The sequence below is a fragment of the Mus caroli genome, chromosome 18 (assembly GCF_900094665.2).
Source record: "Mus caroli chromosome 18, CAROLI_EIJ_v1.1, whole genome shotgun sequence".
In the NCBI taxonomy this organism is placed as follows: Eukaryota; Metazoa; Chordata; class Mammalia; order Rodentia; family Muridae; genus Mus; species Mus caroli.
The window spans coordinates 70,513,763-70,524,973 of NC_034587.1; the positions used below are offsets into that span (position 1 = coordinate 70,513,763).

An 11,211-nucleotide genomic window follows, 5' to 3' on the forward strand; every position below is an offset into this window, starting at 1 on the left:
TAAGTCACACAAATGATTTTTTTAAAGGAATATTCAGCACACAAAGATTAACCAACAAAACAAGGAAACATAATAACGTAAACATGAACCAGAACGAAAATCAGAATACACAACAAATAGGAAGAACAGGTGCTTAGGTATTACAAAGGGAAAATCCCAGACATAGAACGCAAAATATCTGGGCCCAGCACACAGCTATAAAAGCTGGGCTTAGCCAATGAGCCAGGTGTGTGATGAATACCTGTATCCTGGTACTTGAGAGGAGATGGGGAAGACCAAGGCTAACTCGGAGGTCAGCCTGGGCTTATAGCAACTTTGTCTCAAAAACAACGACTAAACTTCCAGGGATAGTGGAAACAATGTCAATGTTGCAGGCAATATGGCTTCATGTTGAAGCTATAATGTTGAAAAAGAACTAGAATTCTGCGAATGAAATTCAGGGATTAAGACTGAAATTGCAAACAAACATATGAATTCAACCCAGATTAGATATCGCTGAAGAAACACTGGGACTTGGAAGACAGAACTCTTCAGAGTGTAGCTTGAAGAGACTGTTTAAAATGGGGAGGGGATGGAAAACACAGGAAGCAGTCTGAGAGAACGCTCAGCAAATTCAGAATGGCAAACTGACCTCGTACCACAAAAATTCTCCCACAAATAAGCACATGAGTTTGGGGACAGTTGCTAATATTCCCCAGGCTAACACTCTTCTGTTGGGGGTTGGTCTTGTGCACGGCACATTCAGTTTCTGCTTTCTGTGCTCAGAGCTCTGGCTACAGTCTGGACACTAGCACTGTTACAATTGTTGAGCGATCTCCTGTATCAATGTTGTGTAAAGAATGTTCCCCAATTATTCCTGATTGGCTAATAAAGATCTGACCAGCCTGTGGATGGGCAGAGGAGATAGGAAGGTTGGACTTCCGATTCCAGTCAGGGGTCCCAGGGAGAGAGAAGGAAGAGAAGGACCACTAGGAAAGAAGGTGGAGAGACCAGAAGGATTTGCTATGAGGTCTTGATGAGAGAGCAGGCATGAGGTCACACATGGACCAGAGCAAGCCAGGGCAAAACCAGACGGATAAGTCACAGGGCATTAGAGAGGTAGAATAGCCCAGCCTAGGATTAAAGCTTGCTAATAAACTTAATAGGCCTTTGTGTCAATGATTTGGGACAGAACGGGAACAGATAAGGCTGTCATCTTTGAATTAATGCCTACACTTTTCAAGGCCACAAACACAACCAGGGCAGGTCACACACCTGTAAAGAGCGGTGACTGAAGGGGTGTGTGAATTTGGACGTTTCTCTTTCTGTCTGCCATGGTTCGCTTGGCAGGCTGTGGTAGGGATGAAGCTGAGAATGACTCACTGTATGTTGGCCTTCTCAGCCCGGAGCCCCAGCTTTGGACATTGACCTTCACCAAGCCCTCCCTAAGTTTTGAGTGTTGGATCTTTACGAGGTGCATCCCCCTCTTAAGCCTTCTTCAGTAATTCATAAGCCACTCCTCTACCATGAAGAAACAGGACATTGAGATTCTGGCATCACAGACTATTAGATACAATTTTTTCATAGAATTTCCAGTTTACCTTTGAAATCTGAGACATACAGGGTTTTTGGGGTTTTTTTTTTCTTTTGAGAAATGGTCTTATAAACAGGTGTTGTTGTTTAATCACGAAGGAAAAAAAAAGATAGAAAAGTAACTCTCCAAAATGCAACTGTAATCAACAAAACTGACTCATTAATTTTATCCATCAAATACAGAAACAGAGTAGTGTGCACTCTCGGTAGTGTGAGGAAATTCCATCGCTAACAGCATGCGACCAGCGAGAGAACAAGCTTGCATGCCCCTTTCATAAAGACATTTAATACAGTGTGCTCACTCCACTAGCTAAGTAATTTCTCTATCTGTGAATATGTCACAGGGAGAATAAAAAAAAAAAAACAATAATCCAAACTGTCGAAAGAGTGCAGGCGTAATGACCCAGTGGGGAGAACTTGGAGAGAAATTTAATATCCACTAATAGTAAAGTGTTAGGATAAATTAAGGAACTTACAAATATCAAACTACCCATCCACTAAAATTATATTTACCATGAGTTTGAATCACAGATATCATTTGTTCTAGTATTACCTGGAAAAGGATTAATAGTAAAGTGTTAGGATAAATTAAGGAACTTACAAATACCAAACTACCCATCCACTAAAATTATATTTACCATGAGTTTGAATCACAGATATCATTTGTTCTAGTATTACCTGGAAAAGGATTAAAATTAAAATTACACACACACACACACACACAATGTGGTCTCAATTATATTTTAAAATGAGCCAAGAAAACCACTAAAATGTAAAAAAGCCTGAATAGGGTATAAGTAGATCTGTTTATTCTTGATACCTTCACGACTGTGCATTAATGACTCTCCTAAATAGAGACATCAATATTATCATTCTTATCAATCACTGTAAAGTTATCTTAAAATAAGCTCTATAAAACAATTCCATTCACTCAGTACAACTTCTGGAGCTTTCCCGTGGTTGTTTTCGGAACGAGGCTTGTTTGCACACATCGCTGGCACCCGTGTAATTAGCTTGTATCTGTGAGTTGCTTTCTCAGAATGAGATGTCCTGGAAAGAAGGCAAGTCATTAAACCTTTTTCCTGCCTCCTCAATTTTCCACCAACAAGTTCCCGTGACCAGGAAGCCAGGAGTATCCCAGCAGCACTGAGCATCGAAAGACAGGGTAAACCCCCAGCTGCCAGTCCCAGCCTCCTCAGGGAACTCTCTGTAACCCTGGTGAGCCTTCCAATGCTCCCTGCCTTGGTTTCCAGCTTACATGATGGACAAGAAGGGCTGATCAGGGGACCCTTAAATCTCCTTGCATTCCATTTTTCAGTTTAAAAGAAAAACAATTCAATAGCTCTCCTCTTTAAAATGCTCATATAAATTGCCAGTTTAAAGTAAAAGGAATAGTATTTTTTTAAATGGCTCTTGCAATAGCAAATCTTCCTCTACAGGTTTATTTGGTTGTTGTTGTTGTTAATCTAGACACTGATACATTGACTGCTTAACCTCATAGAGAGCCAGGTGTATTAATATAACGAAACTAGATTGTTCTAAACTAGGGCAAGAGATCAATTAATTTACTGACAAATTAATTAGAAACCTAAAATATAGTTTTTCAAGATTTATTATTTAGCTTACAAGTGCTTAAATGGCTTTGCCCCGACTCCCCACACGTAAGAGGATGAATATTTCCCACTTGGTCTGTTTTAATGCATGACAAAGTCTCCCTCTAAGCTTGGGAGTTGCAAAAGAGAAGTATAAATCAACAAACTCTTTCTGAGCCTTTCAGAAACCACTCCATGACCTGAAGACACACCTCATTCACTTTCCGAAGCACCAAGTTGGACCCTGACTGCTCTGCACAAAAGTAGCTTCTATCACTGCAACTCAGACCCTGCTGACTGTAAACTAACCTCACCCTCTTCCCATCCTACAGGGATGCTGTTGGTGCTGAGGCTGACATGCAGATGCACTCTAACAGGTGAAGTTCTTGGTTTTAAGGCAGGTGTGAGCAGGAGGACAGATCACCCTGGAACTCACGAGTCTTTGTTCATCTCTCTATGATGTAAGATAACACCTGAAAAGCTTCTATAAGCTCCTACTGGTCCTGCACAAAGAAAGTTTGTAGTACCCTATTCATGCTAGCCTCCCGCCCAGAGATGGCTTTACCAGGAAGCAAACTGAAGCTTAAATGCACAGTCTCGTACTTGATTGTCCGAGAACACCATTCAAGACTGGCCATGTTGCCTTTTTCTTTTTTCTTAAATATTACTTATTTATCTCTTATGTCATGTGCCTTGGTGTTTTGCCTGCATGTATGTCTGTGTGAGGGCATTTTATTCCCGGGAACTGGAGTTACAGACAGTTGTAAGCTGCCATGTGGGTGCTGGGAATTGAACCAGAGTCCTATGGAAGAGAGGTTCTTAACCACTGAGCCATCTCTTCTTAACTTTTTCTTAGGTATCTCCAAACTACATAAGCAAATCCCTGCCGAACTCAACCTCTACCCTCTCACTTCCCTACCCTCATGTTGCCCACCAGCTATGGCCCAACAGCAGGTTCAGGTGCTCCTGTGGGGTAGGCTTGCTGTCAAAGATGGTTCTGTTACCACACTTCTGATAGTTAAGTGACATCTACACTGAGGAGGAAAAAAAAAATTAGACAGGAAGAATGGCCTCAAAAATGAACTTAACAATAGGATTTCTGCATCTGAGTATGTGATCTGAAAATATTTATATGGAAAACTCTACATTTATTAAGTCGCTTTTACTGAAAAGAATCAAGTGACACTAAATCAAGCCTGTCCCCGAGAGTTATGTTTCAGCATGATACATAATATCCAGTACTCCAAGGAGCAGTGGTCCTCAGACAGGAGTTACTTTTCTCCCAGGGAACATTTGTTGCTATCTGGAGATGCTTTGGGTTGTTACCACTTGGAAAGGGTAGCTATTCAGGGCCTCCCGCATCCCGTGGGTGAAATCCATGGACATAAGTAAACACTAGACAAGGTATGTCTTGTAACAAAGAATCCTCAAGTCTGAGAGCTGCACTTAAGAATCTGTCTTGAAGTAACTAAAGGGCATGCGCAGAGACAGACAGAGACTCCCACTGCAAAATAACAAATCTCCAGACCTGGGGGGAGAGCATGGGAAGGCTAAGTTGAGAGGTGGCTCACAAAGAGCTACAGTCTGAAGTCAACTGACACCCCATTATACAAAGCAATAAAGCCTGGGGGGGCGGAAATGGACATTGTACTTTAAAGCAGTGGTTGCCAACCTTCCTAATGATGCAATCCACGTCGTGACCCTAGACCATAAAATTATTTCACTGCAACTCCATAGCTGTAATTTTGCTACTGTTATTAATTATAATGTAAACATCTGATATATATAGGATTATCTGATATGTGACCCCCACCCCCACTAAAGGCTCACGACCCACAGGTTGAGAACCATGGCTTCCAAGAAAGGGAGCCGGACATGGTGGAACATGTCTCTGATCCCAGCACAAAAGAAGCTCAGAAAGGAAAATCTCAAGTTCAGGATCGGTGAGCATAGGCTATATAGTGAGACCCTGTGCAAACAAACAAGCAAGCAAACAAAACAAAAAACCCCAAAAACGGAAGCCTCCAGATGTGCACGGCTCATGGGACTGCAGGGATCCTAGACTCGGTGTTATCACTTCAAGGGAGCAGGAAAGTCACCCTGCCAGCCTAGTAACTTCCAGCCCTGGCAGCCCCAGCACCACCCCAGAGGCAGCTTTTCATTCTCTAATGAGGCTTAAAGAACAAAGACCCCTGAAGACAGAACGGTGACCTATATTCACAGTCAGGACAGAGTGATGGGTAACAGATTGTTTGCCCCAGAGACCAGTTTTCGTACACTGCAAGGCCTGCCCGGAGCAGCTGAAACAGGTGACAAGGACGGGAGGGACCTGAGGAGGGAGGGAAAGAGCGGAAGACGAAATGGGCAGCAGGAGACACTGAAGTCTCACCTACTCCAAAGACTGGCTGCAGTCATCTGCAGAAGAGGAGAGATGCAGGGAGCAACAGGAGGCAACATTCCTGGCCTGAGGAAGATTAGAGCCGAGCTCAGCTCAGGTGAAAACACTTCAAGAATGCTTGAAGGAATGGGGGAGGGGTGCAGGGCCGGCCAGCAGGGCAACTAGAGGATCTCCTGGAACCTCGAACTGGGTGATGGCCAGACTTAAATCTGACAGTCCAACACTAAGTCTGTCTCTCAGGCAGCATGTCTCTGGTGAATGATTGGGAACCCCATCCAGATGGACACCTAGTCCCTTCTAAGGACTTGAAAAGCTAGTCTGTTTGCCCAGATGCTTTCTGCTAATGGGCCTTTCCCTCAACTGGAATGATCACCTTAGGGTTTCTCTGCTGTTGGTCTCCATTGGTGTCCTTTCCCTTTCCTCACTATTGATCGAGTTCATTTCGAGTTGACCAAGTTTTCTATGAAGATTTTCTAACAGGTCTACTTCCAGAAGAGACCACTGGCGGTCGGGGTAGGGGTGGGGGGAAAAGTCCAAGTTCATAGCAAAGATAATACCATGGAGTTTTAAAAGAATTTAAGATGGAAATCAGAAAGCATTTGAAGAAGAAAAAGTATATTATATCAAGAAGCTGGGGTTAAGTCATTGCCCAGAAACTGTTAGAAGTCAATGTCAAGAGATAAACATACAGAACAAATGGAAATTCTCCATTTCTGGGTTTAAAAGAAAGCCATGATTCTATAGTTTTGTTTTGTTTTGTTTTTTTTAAAGCATGTTACTGGATTTCCTCTTTTGGTGCCCAAGCTGCCATTGTAGTCATCTCATGAACTCTCACAGGTCCTGCAGGACAAGGACTGTTTTAGGTTACATTGTCCTGATTGGAGTATATATATATATATATATATATATATATATATATATATATATAAAAGAGGCATGTAAGTATTTGCCATTATATTGAGAATGTATCATTTTCTGGCCAGTGGGAATTAAGAAACCGGGGATAATTCTTCAGATCTCTTAACAGTTCTCTCGAGCATTTATAAGGATACGATTAAGGACCCTGCCTTGGCCCTGATATTAGTGTGGGCTGCCTGGATGAAGTAAGCTTAGCTGGCCCCATCTTTTTTCCTTCTTCACTCCGCTCTTTCCTGAGTTGGCTGTCCACCTGCCTGTCTTTCTGCTCCAAACTTAATCCCACTTTTTAGCACTAAGGTTTTGCCACATAAAACTTTGTTCCATTCTCTGTTATAATTAGCAAAGTTCTTTCTCTTCACTGTTCTGCCTTGGTCCAGTCAGACCAACTCTCAAGCATTCAAGCTTAAATCGCCCGATGTGGAAAGACAAGCTCTTCTCAGGCCACACCATAATCTACAAAGTTAAAATTCAGTTTTCTCCGGGAGTTGAAGAAACAAGGATTGTCCCTCCGGGGCAGCACCTGGAACTCTCACCACAACCCCCTCTTTGGGAAACCACCCATCCATTAGTCTCTCCTTCAACTTCGCACCACACCACACCACACCACACCACACCACACCCCCACCTCTACCTCCCCCGCCCGCACAGTACACTGGGCTCCCATTTGGCCAAATAAAAAGTCCTTTGCATACTAGGTTCTCAGTGAATAATAATTACAGTAACAGGATCATAACACGGCTTCCTCAAACATCGGAAATACCCAACAAGTACCTGTCAACCTGAAAACGTCACCGCACACCCGTATAGTAGGTGCTTAAACAAGCATCTCTGAAATGAAGACAGTTGCCCTGCACACAGTAGGCCTGCGGTAAAAAGGGCTACAAAATCGAATAGCAGGCAGCACTCTTTCTTAGAGAACCTGGCAGGGATGACATTAATCAAAACCCAGGCACAGTTCCATGAATGGAAATGCAACGTCTCGAGGTAGCGCTTTCGAGAGTGCAGGAGAGGCGCGTGACAGCGCGGCCGCGGCAGGAATCGCGCTCTTTTGGGAAGCTGTACCTACCTCTGTTCCGGGGTACGGATGAGCAGCCGGAATCTAGGGGCTAGAAAGCGCCTCTTCCAAGGATTGTCCCTCCAGGGCAGTACCTGGAACTCTCACCACAACCCCCTCTGTGGGAAACCACCCATCCGGGTTTCTCCAAGGAATCAAGAATAGCAGGGAGAACAAAAGCAAAAGCCCGCCGGGCTTCCGATTCTTTTCTGATGGAGATCAAGCCGGCCGGAGGCAGAGGGAGCCGGCCAGGGCTGAGCAGTGATGTCAGCCCCGGGTCGCTGCCCGCACTGTCCTCCCTCCCCAACCGTTGCGGGCTCAGAGCAGTCCAGCTGGGGGAAAGCAGCCAGGTCCTCTTTCTCCCGGAGCCACCGACCCACAGAAGGGGTGCCTCTTTCGGGTGCGGCCGGGGGAAAATGCGAGGCTAACCCTTGAACAGGGAAATAAACTGGAGGAGAGGCTAACTAGGAACAGAACCAGACCCCCAGATCCAAATCAGAACTCGCGAACCGCCCCTCCGCCACCCCGAACGCGCGCTGTCCCCAAGGGGTGGGGTCCCCTCGTGGCGCCCAGCCCCTGGGTCGTCTTCCCTCGCACACACCCACGGAAGAGCCCAGCAGCAACCTTCCCACCCAAACTGGGGAGCCAGGGACAGCACCCGCGCACCGTGCGCGGAGGAAGAGGTCACCGAGGGCGGCCGGGGTGGGTCCCACCAGAGACGGTGGCCGGGGTTCCGAAAGTCACGAATTGGGTGTCTGCTCGGTCTTGGGGGATGCGGGGGAGGGGATCACGGGTCAGGTGAGGCTGGGGTGCAGAGTGAGCCGGGAAGTCCCGGTCCTTTTGCAGTTCCCAGCTCTCCGGAGCGGGCGGAACTCCGGGAGGCGCGGGCAGCGAGAGAAAGAAAGCGGGCGAGCAGGGAGCCACTCACCGAGGCAGACGGAGCGCGGCGGCCCTTTGTCTGCGGCCGCGGCGCCGGCGCTCTCCGCCCGGTTGCACCAGCCCTGGCGCGGCCGAGCTCCCGCCGGCTCCCCGACAGTCCGGCTTGGGCTCGGGCCCGGCCCCCGCCCGCACTGCCCCCGCCGAGGCTCCGCCCCCAGCCCCGCCCCTGCCCTGGCCCTCGGGCCCCCACCTGCTGCGGCGGGGACAGCTGGAGCCCGGGCAACCACACCGGGGACCATCCAGCTGGGACCCAGACCCGGAGGCGACCTGTCCTGAGCAGCCGGGTTTCTGCACCTCCTGCGTGGACGTCCGGTCCCGGGGCAACCTGGGCTTCCCGCTGGGCACCTGCTCTTCAGATCTCCCCGCTCTAGCAGCGGGGTCCTCACTCCTGCAAGGGTTGGAGGTTCCCTCAAAGCCCGGTCCTTGAGGAAGGGATGTCGGGATGTGGAGCTCTCCCTGAGCCCCGGCCGGAGCTTAGTCTTTGCTTCGGGTCAACCGCTTCTACCCAAACCGCGGAGATTGAGGGCGGGGAGAAAGAGCTGGTTAGAACTGGACCGCTCCAGGCAGTGGGAAAACCTGAGTGGGCGGGAGCCACCCCTGGCTGAGGGTCTTGGGGACGCTAAGGGAGCTCAGGTCACTAGGGGGCCTTGCGCGTGCAGCAGATCTCCTAGGCTGCGCATACGTCCTGGTTCGCAGAGTCTAAGTAAAACTCACAGATGGGAACCGAGACTTTAGTAGCCAGAGAGAAAAAAAGAAGCCTCAGACCCCAAACTTTGCTAGTGACTGGTGTTTGAGCTCTCTTCCAGCAGGTAGATGCGTCACTGTGCGAACGCATCCCTTTAAAACGGAAAGCTGCTCTCCTAAGCAGGGGGGTGGGGGTGGGAATGTGATGAACTAAATATTGTATAATGAGGTCACCAGTGTTTTGGTTGCCAGTGAATTCTCCCTCTTCTCACCCAAAGCACCCAGCAAGTGGGGGCTGCACTTGTACACTTAACCAAGTCTAATGTGCCAGGTGTTTATGTCTGCCTCATCCTGGACTGGAAAGCGGTACAATTTCTGATACTTCATAGATACTCAATAACTACTGAAATTATTTGGGTTGTATAACCTCACTAAGGGGTAACGTGGATTTAAAAAAAATGTAAAACTTGGAAACTGTGGGATTGCATTGGAAACTGTAACAAGTGCTTAACTCGGTGGTGGTCCTGTAAAGGGAACAGATGGTAGTTATAATCTCTGTGCAGATATACTTGTCATTAATCCTATGTATGTAGGTAGCCAAGAAGTTTGGGACTAACTATAGCTAGGTTAGAGAGGAGTTACCTGGATTTGCATTGATCTAAAAGGAGAGGTTGAGGTTGGTGTGTCTGTAGTCAGACATTTCAACGCGCCTTCCCTAGAGAACATTTTAACATTCTGCTCACTTAATTTTCATTACAAATAAGTATTATCAATTCAGCAAGTGTGCATAAATATGAAGTGTTCTGTGTTGATGTATTCCCTTTTATAACATCTCTGCTAGGACGGAAGGAAAAGAGGCCTCAAGATGCTCGTTTTATGCAAAGGAGACAGAAGGGCAAACACACCCCCCCCCCCGAAGTAAATCCATGTATCAGCTGAGGGTCTGGTGAATGGGCACCGCAAGTGTGACCCAAGACAACTGGAGGTCTGGGAGTCTCCCTTCTGTGTGTTTTAGCTCAGAGTCTGGGGTCTGGAAACGGTTCCTAACGACTGTGTGCTTGTCCATGTGAGTAATTTATCGCTTCCATTTGGCAACGGGGGAAATGTAATTTTCTCCATGTGATGAGCGTGAGTGAATGGATCATGCATAGCAAATGGCCCTCCTCCAAACTGTGGGATGAGAGACTATGAAATATGCATTTGAATATCAGAGTCCACTGCTGCAGAACGCCAGGGGCAGAATAAGAACAGAGAGCCTACCTAGGCTCCTCCCATCACACTTGCTACAAGGGGTCTTCCTCCTGCTCTTAGGAAACAAGTGATCTCTTATTTTCACTCCACAGGGGAGGCTCCTGAAGGACTTGCTGGAGGAGGCGTGTGTTAACCCGCTGGGACGAAGGAGCCATTCTGTCCTGTGCCCCGCTGCCCCTGTCTGAACACACCAACTACCTCAGTGGCTAGCCAGGGCACCAACCTCTGTGTAGCCCTGGAAGTTATGGGAACAGGTAAATACCATGCCTGCCAGATTCATCGCGGGGCTTTGACTCTAGTTTAGGTGGTGAGGGAAACTAAAACCTCCAAACTACATAACAGCTGCGTCTACTCCATGCCCTCTGCTCCAGGGAGGCGTTGGTATCACTGAGGGACAATGCCTTTGCATGTGTCCTCTCTCCCAGGGATGAGGACTGGTCGGGCTTGAGAAACCTAAGAACCCTTGGCTTTAGTGGTAGAGCCCTCAGCAAGGGCATAAAAAGCAAACCTCTGTCCCATTTGCCAAGCCCCCTCCCCCTCCTTCTTGTGTCCCTTCCCCCTCTCCCCACCTCTTCCCCTCCCCCACCCCTGTTACTTCCAGGTCATCCTGCCCCATGCCCCACTGCATAAATCTGAACACACAGACTCCCTCAGTGGCTAGCTAGGGTATCAACTTCTGTATAACCCCCCCACTTCCCTCTTTCCCTCTCTCCCTCTCTCTCCCTTTCCTCCTTCCTCTTCCTGTTTCTCCTTGTTCTTCTTGCTCTTTCTTCTACCCTCTTTCAGTCTCTCTGTCCCTCTTC

The 11,211-nt window shown here is 47.5% G+C and overlaps 1 protein-coding gene across 4 annotated transcripts in view; it reads right to left on the reverse strand.

Moving 5' to 3' along the window:
• Positions 1 to 9,138, reverse strand: part of Mapk4 (mitogen-activated protein kinase 4) — a 137,282-nt gene extending 128,144 nt beyond the window's left edge. Inside the window, exon 1 of one of the 4 annotated variants that reach the window (XM_029472137.1) lies at positions 8,664 to 9,138. The gene's annotated coding sequence lies outside the window, so the exon portion shown is untranslated. Of the gene's footprint in view, positions 1 to 7,546; positions 8,069 to 8,462; positions 8,573 to 8,663 lie in introns of those variants that run through there. The other 3 variants (XM_021150807.1, XM_029472131.1, XM_029472138.1) reach the window with 3 other exon arrangements.
• Between the last annotated feature and the right edge of the window lie 2,073 nt (positions 9,139 to 11,211).